The 14,578-nt window shown below is 42.0% G+C and overlaps 1 protein-coding gene across 4 annotated transcripts in view; it reads right to left on the bottom strand.

Annotated features, from left to right (window-relative positions):
* Positions 1-14,578, bottom strand: part of LOC136430518 (synaptic vesicular amine transporter-like) — a 79,851-nt gene that overhangs the window by 43,745 nt on the left and 21,528 nt on the right. Inside the window, exon 1 of one of the 4 annotated variants that reach the window (XM_066421207.1) lies at positions 9,220-9,559. The exons of the other annotated variants lie outside the window; for them this stretch is intronic. The gene's annotated coding sequence lies outside the window, so the exon portion shown is untranslated. Of the gene's footprint in view, positions 1-9,219; positions 9,560-14,578 lie in introns of those variants that run through there. 4 annotated transcript variants of the gene reach the window in all.

The raw sequence follows: 14,578 nt of genomic DNA, 5'->3' as shown, positions 1-14,578 counted from the left end.
AATAGGTAGCACTCAGCTGCACGAAATTTGGATAAAACAGTGCATCCCTCGACCCCCTTATGTCCGAACACTTTCTGCTGAGATGCAATCGATTGTCACATCAAAGCCATGATAATAGTTTACATATCGATCTGTCTTTGAACCAAGAACACGGACATTTGGATTGTTTCACATCACAGCGGTTCTTGCCAATATGATTGAAGAGGGGAACGCTCCGACCCAGTTTGCAAGTATACGTCTTGCCGATGATTAATTGTTCATTAGGCCATGTTGATTCCATCATATTGACAACATCCTCTGGGAACCTCAATCATGATGCGAGCGTGCCAAAAAAAGTTATAAAAAATGCCTTTATGATGCAATCTAAGTGGTCAGAATGGTGGGGAAAATGACGAAACGCAAAGACTCTGATTTACAATGAACAACAGACTCTGAACAATAGATATTTGGTCTTTCACTTTGAAATTGCCTTTGGCATACGACGACATCAGTATCCATTTTCCGATATATAATATTTGCAATGTATTGCCTATATTTGCTCATTTTGCAGTTGCTTTGTGCGATTAACAGCATGATCTGAAACAGAGGAAAATTGATGCGCGCACGGATGTCGTCCATATGATCGAATCAACATGGCCTTATGCTGAATGAATGGATGAATACATTTACAGGTAGTGCCATATCCTTTCTGCAGCTGTTTGGGCAGTGGGTTGTTATCCACTGTGTCTGGGGCACGGTATTGGAAGGCGAAGCCTAACCTTCTCCTTCCACCGCCTTTTACCTCCCCAACCGAAGCCAGGTACCAATGTTTTACATCTGGGCGGAGTTAGAAAAGTTGTGTAAAGTGACTTTCCAAAGGACACAACATCGGTGGCATGTCAGGAGATTTGAACCCAGGACCTCTGGATTCTGGGAAAAACATCTTAACCGTTACGTCAACATGACGCCACGTCAAGACTAGTTAAGGTTCAGATACGGTCGAGCCGCTCGAGCGGTTCGAGGGATTTCAGATAGAAGTTCCTCCCAAGCGTTTTTGCATGTATGTGCGTATATGCTGTGACTTTGACGCAAGGTCATTGACTACGCGTATCCAATCTCAAGACATAATTTTGGTCTCAAGAATTGTCAGCAGTCTCTAAAGATCGAAATGGAAAAAGTTCAAATGTAAGCTCTGTCGCATTACACACCGCATGCCGCAAAATAGGCTCTTACCTAGCTCCCATTCAGACTAGACTTATCGAAAGATGCAGACAGCGATTGGCATCCAACTGCTCTTTGATACCCCCGTTGGCAAAAGAAGATTACGACATGATGTATTACGACATGATGTATTACGACATGATGAATCGTAGTACGGCAGGAGGATCCGACTTTCGGCATATGGTATCGTTTTGAATGACGAGTATTAAGACCGTTAAACTGACAGCTTAGCTGTCTAGTTTATAGAAGCAGAGGACACAGGTTGGCTGGCGATGAGATTAATCTATTCGTTGAGATAATTGTGACCACCAAACTAGACATAGGTTTAGTGCAAAGTTTTGAATAAGTTTTTTTTTAGTCTGTGCATGTTGCCACCATCCGCCTCCTCTCTTTTGTGCGAAGTTTGAGCGGAGGAGAGTTGGCTCCTTCACGTAATGCATCATGTATGTCAAGACTGCGGGTATTACCTACTGTTTACACGACTATTCTACCTTAGGTTGTCGGCAGATAACCACTGTCAGCATAATGACATTCAATTTATCGTGTGTATGCACATGTACGACGCAAATGCAATGCCAAACAGCGAGTTTACATGTGATTTAGGGGCAATACATGTGTGCTAGTAGCTATTCAGTAGGTACTCCGCTCTTGGTATGTAAGAAGAGTGGTCGGGGTAACAAGATAAACCATCTCCGTTGACCTCCTGCAAAGACCCCTTGCCCTCACAGAGTTAGAAATTTATGTTTTTTATCCAAATCATTCTATAAGCCTCTTAGTTGTGAAAGGAACGGTAACACCGATATTTTGCTCTACGCGGGGATAAATTGTTTCCACGATTCTTCGGTAATTCGGGTAATCAGGGTGCGCGAGGGGAGTGCAAGGCAACGTGTGCCTTGCATCTTAATTTTGTGCAACTTTCCAAGTCTCCGTTTTGGTTAGATGTTATGGTTTTCTGGCGGGAAAACGTCCTTAACGGCTCGGTCACATTCGTCAGAGGTCATCGTATGATTTTGATATTGTACGATTTTCAAGCAGGTTGTTACAGAACCACCCGCTGATAAAGATCCAAGACAACGTTTTCAGTAACAAGACAGCTGAATGTTGTAAGACACATGCACGGCCATCCCGCAATTGGTCCCAGTTTGCGATCGCACGACCAATTTGCAAGTGAGTGACAAAGGCACACTTTTACAGCCAGTCAAGTGTTACCGTGCTGGCGTTAACAATTACAGCTAGCAAGTAACATTGTCTTTTTTTCTTTATTCAAGACAATACCCTACTCGATTATCAGCTAAACGCTGGGTTACAAACTTTAAGACTGATTGAGTGGAAAATAAAGTTCTTCACAGCTCCCCAGTGCTGTGACGTCTTTCGAAGGTGTTGCATTACACAAAAGGTTAATGCATAAAGCCTCTTTTAATTCCTTTTCACACTTATCACCACAGCTTGAACGTTATCGTGTTCTCTATGTCCACGCGTCATACCGTGAAAAGAACTGACCTTCTTAGCACAAAGGCATAAAATATTTCCTTTATCACAGGGAAGCAGTCTCCGCAAGTCCTTTCATGGAATTTGCAATCGAATGACTTTAAATGGCACAAATTGCCATCGAAGCATCGCGACTGGCATTCTTACCAATAGCGTAAAATTAAGAAGTACAGGGACCGTCAACCTCAATTTGGACTAATACTACTGTGCGTAAATGCCCGTGGCATTCATTGACAACTTTTTATTCAGTCCTTTTGCTGACTTTTATGTTTTCCTAAATGTTTTTGAGAGATGTCAACGCTGCTACAGTAATCACTGCTACAGTTCAAAAGAAACGAAATACAAATTTTCTTCTTGATATGACAGCGACCGACTGAATTCGCTGTGAGGTCGACAAGTGATTGTCGTCGAAAATCCATTGTTATAGGTTTCAACACAATGCGTCTTTTGTTATTTTTAGGGCAAAATTTGCATCGAAATTGCGTCATCTGGGCAAGTTCGATAATTGCCATATTTCATGAATTCATACCACGCGTAATAAGTACCCCACACATGGGAACTATTTGTATAATCTGTTTAATGATTTGACAATTTTAAAGTATACTCCTAATTTGCGGTGCTGCATTCAAATACATGTTAACAGATCTTCTTGGCGATGTTGAAACTTTATACCGCCAGCAATGGAGAAGAATATACCAATTCTGCCCAGTTTGTGACTGAGCAGGTGGCCATGAATTGATTACAATCAAGCGACACGTCGCCATTTCAACATTGGAGGGCCACGGTGTTTTTCGGCGTAATGCGTCTGTTGAAATCTGACAATGACATGTGTACAGTCTCTCTCTCTCTCATGCACACACATGTACACCTACACACTCACACACACACACACACACACACACACACACACACACACACACACACACACACACATGCACACACACACACACACACACACACATACACACACACATACATACTTGCATGTACGTCAAATCCGTGTGGTTGGAAAATTACAAATAGATGCGCCCTAACTGAAGACTACTTCAAAAACTCGGACCTGGACAACGCCGACACGTCTAGATGCGTGAGATCTAAAATTACATTTGCCACCACTGTTTTGCTCATCCCCCTGTGTCTTCACCACAACTAGCATTCAAATCTTGTTTTTGCATAATAGAAAATTGGTCACCTTTATAAGATCCTTTATTGTAACAAAGTACAAGTGAAAACGTTTTACAGGTTCCCAGGCCACAGGTGCGGAAACCGTGAGTGTTCTCTGACAATAAACTTCGGCACTAACGTTTTCCCAGAGAACGTTAAATCACTTAATGGTATGATCACTTAACGGCTATGATGGAAAAGGTCAGCATTTGATTTTCTTTATGTGTGTTTGCATCTGTGGTATTTATGGCCAGAAGCGGCGGGAAAGCGGTATTTCCATTACACCTTTCCGACCCATGCTTGGTAAATCCATCCTCCCTCTCTCTAAAGGGACCATTGGGAGGTGTGTTAAAATAGGGCGCCTAACTACTACCGCATTCAAACATCGTATTCTCGGAGGAATCATTACTCCTAACGGGAAGGAGATCTAGTTGGTGCTGAGTCCTGAAACGTGCGGATGTAATTCACTCCAATTCCATCCACCACTGGTCGTATAGGGGTCATGTATCTTTTCAACTCGCGAGGGCGGTAATGAATAGCTCAGCCGGTTCCATTGTACGTACCGGCCATTGGAGGCCAATAAAAACGAGCGGTGGGGGAGGGAATTGAGCGAAAGGACTGCATACGTTACAAGCACCTCTACCTTTTAACCACAGAGGTTACTAAATGCCACCGCCGCACCTTTCTTGTTTACAGCACATGGATGTATCGATGGGGTCGAACTACCACTCTATCTTTTTTATTGGTCGTAAGTAGGGAATTGCTGGGCCAATTTTGGAAATGACGCTGAAGAGGACTGGCAAGTGGGTGAAGAATGCCACATCATACACGAGTGAAGATGATGTGGGCGGTATGTGGCAGCTGTAGAGGAAGCTTACCTTTTAGCATGAATAATCTATCAACTGCGTTAACAGGATAGCCATATCACAAACATTTAGAAGTACCTTGTATTCAATATATATACATTCAGACATCTGCGGTGCAAAAGCAACATAAGAATCTAATTTGCAAAGATGGAATTGAATTTATCAAAATATAATCGATGCAAAACGGTTTTAGAATTCATCTCAGTAATAGATACTAAAAGGTCCCGTCCTACGACGTTGTCTCTGGTAGAGGTCATTTTGAACATGTTACAGCCGGAAAGAAAACTTCAAAGACCGACATAATGGTGCCGAGACATTGGTGGACTGGCTACTCGTTTATAGGATGATGACGTCAAGAAAACTTTGACATACCGGTAATGGCGCTGCGTGATCACCGAATATGGTTGTCTAATGTTTGATCCCAACGGAAGCAAGGGCACTACCCAATCAACTGCCAGTCGTTTTTAAAGGAATCCGCTGTGAAGACCTGAAAATAACCCATCAGCATGGACATCAGAGGGTCCTGCTAGTATCATCCTCCTGATTCCATTTGATTCTCAGCTAGACTCCATCAACTGGCAGTTACCACTCTTTTTTTCTTGCACTAAATAGAAAACCAGGCGGTCCTTCTCAATGTCAAGGAGGTCAATCTTTCAAGCGGGCAGGTCGCTGAAGGGTTCAATAGCAGATATCGATCCCTTGGGATGTCCACTTCGCGGGACTTTAGGGGGCCCTCGTGGGGTCCATAAAAAGACTTAGGCTTTGATTGGGAGTAGAATAGCAAGCCGGGAAAGCCGTAAAGGGTGGAGCGTGTTCAGGTTATCTATGGATATTTGTGGTAAAGCCCCCGTTCGAGAGAGTGAATACTTATTTCGGAGCAAACCATGGCCATTTGATGCTAAACTTGCTGCCAAAGCAAAAGATGGCGATGGCATTTCAGGTCATAATCGTTGCATCTTCTTTTGCTTCTATATCATCAGTTTTACATTGCCCATTGTTATTTAACAAAACTCTTTCCTGAATTACAGCGAGGACAATTGAAGTTGAGTTTCTGGCACGACATATCAAATGATGATGCTTTCTCCCGAATGCCCAATATAATCCTCTTACAGTTCCACACTATGTCTTAATTTTTAGCTTTCCTATGTTCGTACACCCCCCCTCTCTCACACGCACGCACACACACACACACACACACACACACACACACACATACACTCACACACACACACATACACTCACACACACACACACACACACGCAGAAAAAGAACTGCCTTTCTCAAAATCACCCATCTAGAAAATAGGCAGGACTTGAATGGAATTCACAATCAAATCACAAACAGACGGAGTCACCGGCTCTGGCCTTCGATAACAACATCCCGTCGTGTAATCTTCATCATTGTTGTTGATCAATGCAATTATCGTTAGTGATACTTTGCGTTGTGTCTAGGTAATCAGAGGAACGCCGTGCTGGTCATTGGGGCTAATTTGGTGAGGACATAGATGGATGTGGCCTTTAGAAAAGCAGTCCGTCTTGTCCGTATGGCGCCAAACTTTCTCATGAAGAGGAGCCAGGGGCTGAGCGGCGAATTTCGCGTTGAAAAGATGAAATATTGCGAACACGTATATAACTGTACTTCTCTGTGTAGAGCTAACATGTATGTAACACACACACCACAGAATTGATGTTGCTAGCGGAAAAGACGAAATGTAATGATGTGCTGCTTTTTTTACCGAATTGACAGCTTAGATGGAATGTAATTTTATCGACCATTTCGTCATAGACGCAGCTCTTCAACCCTTAAATTCAAACAATTTCTTTTATTCCTTAGGGGATGGGACGCATTTTTGGTCCAAAAGCTACACGTAGGTGACTACATCTTGCTTGGCTAAAATTATAAACCTCGAAATCTTTTATCTTACTTATCATTGATGTGGTTTCTATCGGGTAAAATACATGTAGGTCAGTTAAATAAGGGTATGGACTCTGAGACTGACAGCTTGTAAGAACTGACCACTCCATTTATATTTTTAGCGGCTCAATCAGTGCATATCATCGATTTCAAGGAGAGACATTTGTACGTATTGAGTACTGGCATACTCGAGCTACCGTTAGTCATTCCACTAGAACTGCATACTACACTACGTTCGTTGAAGCTTAGCAAGGAGCCATATATAGCAACAGTTCTTTCCCCCTCACTTTTACATCAATGGGGGAGCACCAGAGGGTTTTTTCACGACACAATAACGGTAGCAGGACGAGAATAGGTTGCCCACCGCAACGTCTACAGAAACGATAATTGATTGCATGTTTAACAGGCAGAAAATGATGGTGACACATGTGGATGGTCGCCGTAGGCATATAGGTATCGATCTGACACAGCCTCTGTGTATCACTGGGTCCGGCCTGATATTTTGGTAGACGTGGACGCAGGTCATATATATATACATATGTATAGATGTATCTGAGAAGAAGACAATATTGACACACTGCTCAAAAAGGAATATCAATAGTAGATATGATAGCTTGTCATCTAAATATGGATTATGAATTTCGTTCAGTCAGAAACACCGACGTACATAGAAGATAGAACATTATCCTACAAGCGAAGTGTAAATAGGGCAACCTGTAATGTAAATATAAAGTTACTTCTGTGTAACGTCAATGCAAAATTTTTCTGGTATCAGTTGAAGGCATTCCTTTTAGGGGTACCTTTTCAATCCAAGAGAAATCTAATGGAATTCCTTGCTACCCACATTCCCTCTAATGGCATTAAACCTCGTGCATTTAATGTAAAAAGTAAATGATCCTTCCCACATTATGTTATGTATGTGCTTCAAGCCAGGGTTTTTAGGCCTGAATTGAAAAATCCATTTGACGGGCAGAGCAGTCGGAATTGAATTTGTCTTCCATGTCATTAGTTTGGACACTTTCCATTTCCAGAACTCGTGATAAGGACGCGCCTGTGTATGGTACATTACAGGTCCTATCATCTACAGAACGGGCAAGGTCAGTACTACCACTGGAGTTCCACTATCTACCATCTATACTAGAAAAATCGAGGAAGCAATATAAATCTGGAATGTTATTCACATGGGCTATGTTAAAATCTGTAGCACATAACTTATCAATTGAGTAATAAAATTCCCGAATAGCTTATATAGAAAGCCTACTATAGCCGCAGTAAACAAAGTATTGGTTTCAATTCCTGGAGTACGGAAAGCGCCAGAGAAGCATTTCACATGTTTGACTGAAGAAGCTGAGCAGTCACCTCCATGATATTTTTGCCTCTATGCGGGCATAGTTTCTAAATATGTACAAACTATTCTCTTCATTATGTCGATGAATTACAGTGTCTGGTTGATGCCTACCTAAATTAATACCCTTTAGAGAAATCATAGTAGACAAAATGAACATCTCTTTACAATCAACCAATGAAATATCAAACCAAGAAACCAATTCACCATGGCCAACTGACCCGTTAGACTACCATGACGCGACCCAAACAAACAATCAGGCAAACATATAGACAAGTACAGGATAAAAATTAAAATATAGCAAACTTAGAGAAAATACTTGAAACCTACATACGTGTTAGTATCATGAGGGTTCACTCTATGGATGGTGACGTAAACGTAAGTTCTGGTAACAAGGTCTTTGTCCTGGTGCGAGGTTTCTCGCGTGCAGACAGCTCACACCTGTCCAACTTATTCATCAATCCAACACACTCTTAACAAAGGGAAGCCAAGTCTCCCAGGTCTTAAACATCGCGGGGAGGGGGGCCAGTACAGAGTAGTGTGCGTAGAGGGGCATCCAAAGGAGTTGAATACGACCCGGTTCTTTCTACCATGTTTACGGGGTTCGACGAGAGGAAGAGGTTTGATTTCCAGAAATGTAGAAAAACGGGTCGTTGCGTTTTTATCAAGGTTTGGCCAAAGGTAACCCCGGAATACACGATCTGTTATAAATCTAGATATGCCGGGTCCGATATTCGTCAACATTTGACTGAGCGTGTGAACGGTCGATGGCTTTTCATTTCGTGTTGGTCTGTCGCATCGACTTGTCAGACTTCATAAATTACACCCTCTTATATGTACGCATTTGACATGGTAGAAACACTCAGGTCTGTAGAATCCTATCTGCTTGCAATCTCTTGAGTTTCAAACTTTCTACAAACAGTAGCATCTGCATTTCATCAACAACCAGTAGTATTTCAAATGTTAGCTATTATAACAAACATAAACATCTGAAACCCTACAAGCAAGAGATCATGGACAAAAGCGCATTTCTGAACACTACCGACCTTCACAAGCTTCAAGAACAGGACGATTCAAGAAACAATAGGCGTAGATGAACGCCAATGGGTGCTTTCACGCATCTAGGGTAAACACAGCAAAACAATACACCGTAAATTATAACCTGTCAGCAAGGCTTTCCCGAAAAAAGACGACCCCGCCATGTAGCTAAAAGAAAAAGGAACGTTGTTTGCTTTACTGACCTCTTGATATTGCTCGGTGGATTCTCGGTGGATTCCGACTGTATCGCAGAGGGTATGCGCTTGGCAAGTCTGTGTGGTAGATGTGGGAGCACTTTCCTACACCGGAGGGCCGCGCTGGCACGCGACAAAGCGATTGATTCTCGTGGGGGTGAGTGAGAGAGAGAGGGAGAGAGGAAGACGACCGCTTGTCGAAATTGGCATCCAGGTTTTTCGATCGTTCCCAAACCCCGGCGACCAATGAGCAAGCTTTAGCCGATATCGTTTGGGCCAGATTACTTTGGGTTCGCTCCCTTAGCGGTTCTGTGATGATTTTCAATCTACTTGCACATCAGACTCTACCTCACTTCTGCGGTACCCATCGCTGGCCATTAAATAAGAGAAAGCTTACCATTTTCTAAGTAATAGGATAGCTGTATCCAGCGCTCGTAGGAGGAAATAGAATAGGAAGAACTGTTATTTCAATCACAAGCGGCGTGTAAAAACATGATAGGGCTTCCATACAGGTAATTGAGGGATTGTGGGAAACCACGCCTCCTTGAATTATGGGTATCTATGATCCAAATATAGCTGGACTTATGATATACAGTTGAATCATTCTGTCTAGTTAAGGTCGAATGGTTTTCATTTGTAACAAAATACGCCTACGACGGAAACAGACTTAAAGAAGCATTTTGTTTTGTATAGAAGAACATCATTCTTGTGCATGTGTGACGTGACGTGACTACCCTCACTGCTGGTCATGATTCACAAGATCTTAGTGACAACTCACAGACTACAACTACTGACATTCTAGGTGTCCACCACTGAGCCCGACCATACATTTGGCGACGAAAATATCACCATTTCATGGCGTGCAGGAGACATACTTTGTGTTGTACAGGCAGAGTTAGAAACACCTCGCAAACATATCAAAGTACATTACTTTGTACTATAGGATCAGTACCATCGCGTTTTCATATCAATCACATACTATACCCTTGTCATATTCTCGTATTTATTCCGTCTAAGTAGTCATACTTTATTTATACCTAGTAGCAGTGACGACAGGTGAAATGTTTCGGTGACTGTATAATAAAGGTATGTTGCCGGGTTTCAAAACAAAGCTATACCATAGATACTGTCATTGGCTATCGTTCGACGATTTCATTCAAGGTAACAATGTTATACGTAGTGACAATATTGTGTCAACCTATTATGTAATCTGTCTATATAGCATTAATAACGATACTATATTTGATGAGTTGCAAAAAAGGAGCTTTGAAAGTCGTTAAAATCATTATATCTTTGTCTTTCCCAAGTATGAAGAACAAAGGATAAAATGGAAAAGTCTAAGATATTGACATCTATTAATAATAGATGTCAATGATATCTACATAATAGTATTATGTAATAAAGTATTTGAGCATCACACGGATCAATCAAAACCAGTGACACTCTATGGCGAAAGTTTCAGATATTAAGTCACCATTGCGATTCACAGCAATTTTGATACTAAGTCAATAGGCAAATGTTTTACTCCCACTTTTGGCCTTGAAGGCGAAAATCCATTACCTTCATCATGACTTGATATCGAAAAACTAGGAGATCAATTCGAAGATTCCCCTCCCTAAAAAAAGTTTAATGCGGAATAAAAGAGAGTGAGACTCGGGGATCAATAAGTGAGCGCACAGACTGTTGTGCCGCTATCTCATGGAATTACCTTATTCATCCCATTATTTCGCCCTCCGTTGCATGACAAAGGGAAAGGTTTTTAATTTATCCTGATCATCAGGGAGATCTGGCGTTTCATAATAGATTGCCGTGCGCGGCTCCATATTTTTGAGACCTACCGTGTCACCTAGGTGCCGGGCATTGTTTCGGCTCAGCCAAGCGCGGAAGACAAATCTGCCTAAATATTGAACATGACTGAGAATCTCCATTCAACCTGCCCATATTACCGCAGCGCGCTCAAAATCAATTACCACACGTAGGCATCCAGGGCCGGGGAAGTCGAATTGGCTGTCACGCGTTGGAGGAGTTAGCTAGGTGCCGGGGCCGATGGCCGGTCTCGGTTGCTGAAGAGATGTCATATTCCCGATATCAGGCTCTACAGCGGGACAAGATGTAAATTTGTCTATGTGTGATCTCCGTCGGTCAATATTGACCATGGTAAAATGCTAATTAAAAAATGACAGTATCTGCCACATAAGTCACATCTGTAAGCTGACACAGTCCTATTGCAAAGCTATTTTCTTCGGATCCGCTTTTCTTCTGAGCTCCAAATATGGCTATGTGCCACTGATAAGGATGTTAACTGTTATCACGAAAGCTCAAACTGTACTCTAACACAAGATATAAGATTCAAGCTAATTTTCGACCAGTATTTTGTTTTTCCGGGACTCCATCGTTCAGAATACGGGTCAAAGGTGTTAAGAAGTCGATACCGGCCCCCGTCTCTATTTTTGGTCAGATTTATTTCTCATGTTGAGATCAAGTTTAGTCCTTCTTCATAATGTTATCTGCCAACACCGATGAACTTTGATGCTAACAGTTACTGCTGTTTGCCCTTTTAGTGACGAATAGGATATTATTTGACATGGGACCATACTTCGATTCACCGGGAAAATGTCACTGTTTTAGTGGGCGGTCTTCGGGTGGTCTTCGTGACGGTTAAGTATGATTTGCGCGGTCGTTATCGGAGGAAAGGCGGCACGAACAGGCACAGAAAAGCCCCCTGCGTCTCCATATCTCACATTAAAGGCTTTAAAGAAATTACAAGACACCCATTATTTTAAGGTTGCTTACAGCTACAGCTAGCCCATTTAAAGACACAGTCAAAGCTGCGTCTACGATAAGCTAGTATATATATCAATATGAGAAAACTTGAACAGGAACCACACAGCCAGCAAAACGTTTAAATCTTCCTGGGAGTTACTTTCGAGCTCTTGGAAACAGACAAGCGGATGTTTTTACAAAATGGTCTAGCTGGTAGAGTGCTCACTTTGCTTCCTGGAGGTCACAGGTTCAACACCTGGTCGAGTCATCATAAAAGACTTTTGAAAAATGGTACAAAATACATTTACTTTCTCTGCTCGGCGCTTATGAAAAAAAGGTGTCATAGTTCAACATACATCACTACCTCTGGACTAGCTGTAGACCCCTTCAGCACAACTATGTGGCACAAGGGAAACAGAAACGGAGATTGGCACCGTCCTATATACCGAAGGGCAAGGGAACGATTTTTAAAAAGATAATTGATATATGGAGAGCCGTGAAGAAAAACCTGTTCCAGTCACGAATGCATCATGACTTGCGGTCACGGCTGGCACACACCTGTAAAGCCTGACACAGGTGAGCCCGCTGAAATTGACGTAGCAGTCGTTATGGGCTCTGAAATATTTATCGCTGTCGAGGATGAGTAACCGTATTTCCCATACCAACGTCAAAGTCGATAGATCATGTTTCAATTGTACGGTATGCACATTTTTTGTGTGATTTATCATTAAAAAATCTTGAAAGTTGAACCTCAATCATGAAAGCCACACGAATAATTCGCTATGAGAAATCAAAAGCAGTTTGAATCTTCCTTGATGATTCATATGCTCTAAGTACCTTGAAGTTGGTGTGTTATGATCAGTTATATATGTTCTAGCTCAATGCTAACATTTAAGCCTATGATGATGTAGCTCACCATGTGACCGGCATGAAGACAGTTTGACGCCTTCGGTCCTAACATTTCGGAAGGTCCGTAAGCCCCAACAATGAACAACCGTTCGTCTCACGATAAGCATTATCTATAAACGTTAAACTGGATGTTCTTTTTCCCCTGTATGACGTATTACACTGTTATCAAGAATATGCCTGGCATTTGGGGGGATCAAAACATGCATTGTCGTCTATGACATGACAAAGAGCGGTTTTGTGAGGCCTACAGACCAGTAAGATTTGCCGTGAAATGTTACGGGATTGCCGGGTAGCTAAATTATTGACCATCTCGCCATCGTAGTATTCAATCTTTTGTGAAAGATCTGATCTTCCCAGCATCAATCGGTCTATCATGTTTTTTGTTCGAAGGCTTAAAAGAAGGAAGTAGAGAAATAAGGTGTTGGGCTCATGGAGACTACGCCAGGATTACTGTCTCACGAAGATGTGAGAATAATCTGGCTATGGTCCAACAGAATTTTCCAAGGGATTCAAGACAAATAGATAGATTTCGAATCAATGACAATGTAAGAGAGAGAGAGAAAGAGACTGCTGTCTAAATCTAACGTTAGGGGGGTGGAGTATAGTAAGTCAAGTAAATGACAGATTACAATCGTGTACATCACGCAATTCTTCAGAAATATAGAAGAGTAGATTTGACATGATGTGTGTTTGAAATGCAGATACTATCGTATGTTACTCTCGCGTTGAACATAGCGTACAGGAAGATTTGAGTGACGAGAACAAAACAGAAGCCCTGACAGATGTACAAGCTTACGCTCCCTTGGGCGCATTGCAAAGGTCGAAAGGTGTACATGAAGGTGATGATGAGGCCAGGAGGGAGGCCAAAATGTCACTCCTGTCATTTCATACTTTACCTTGCCCTTGCGCACGTTTGTTATGGTGACTTAGTCCTTCACATGAACGGTTGAATATAAAGCAAACCTTTCAAATGGACTGATGTGTGTAGATGCATCATTTATGACCTGACTGTAGCTATTTAAGGTGAGAGGAGCCCAATCAGTTTGCATGGTGAGGGGGGACAGCCTTTATTCAGTCTTGTTTTTAACTGGAAATATCCACAATAGCAGGTATGATATAGAAATCAATTGTATCAGAGGCAAAGATAAGCCCCCTGTTTTGTTTGTCTTTAGGTGAAAGTGAAAGTGAAGCTGTCACGCTACTTATTAAATGCGGAGATTATGCTGTCAATAACAAGACAATAATCTTTAAATGAAGGGATTTTCGTTCCTTTCAAAAATACACTATCATCATAATACTTTGTTTAATCTTATCTATGAACGTAAACTAAACTGTCTGGCGTCAGTTTACAGTGTAGGTCAGTCACCTGGAGTTTGAAAAATGAAAGAAAGGAATAAAGACAGAAAAAAAATCGATAGGAACAAACAAGGTGAGATTTCAGCAGTAGACGGCAGCGGCATGATGTACTTCTCAGCGGTTCTTCTCACACGACACGCGGCGATAATAACTACCCTGAGAAACCCTACACTTCGCGGTAGCCACATCGCACTGGTGCCGGTCCATTATACCCCCCATCATTGTCACAGGATGGAAACCCGTGAATTTAAATGGAGCCTTGTAATAAACGCTGTTTCGAGACATTATTACACTGTAGTTATAGCGTTGCTCATTACCCTTTAATAGTGGACGTCTAACC

This window comes from Branchiostoma lanceolatum, chromosome 3 (assembly GCF_035083965.1).
Source record: "Branchiostoma lanceolatum isolate klBraLanc5 chromosome 3, klBraLanc5.hap2, whole genome shotgun sequence".
NCBI lineage: Eukaryota > Metazoa > Chordata > Leptocardii > Amphioxiformes > Branchiostomatidae > Branchiostoma > Branchiostoma lanceolatum.
This window is presented reverse-complemented; position numbering and strand designations above follow the sequence as displayed.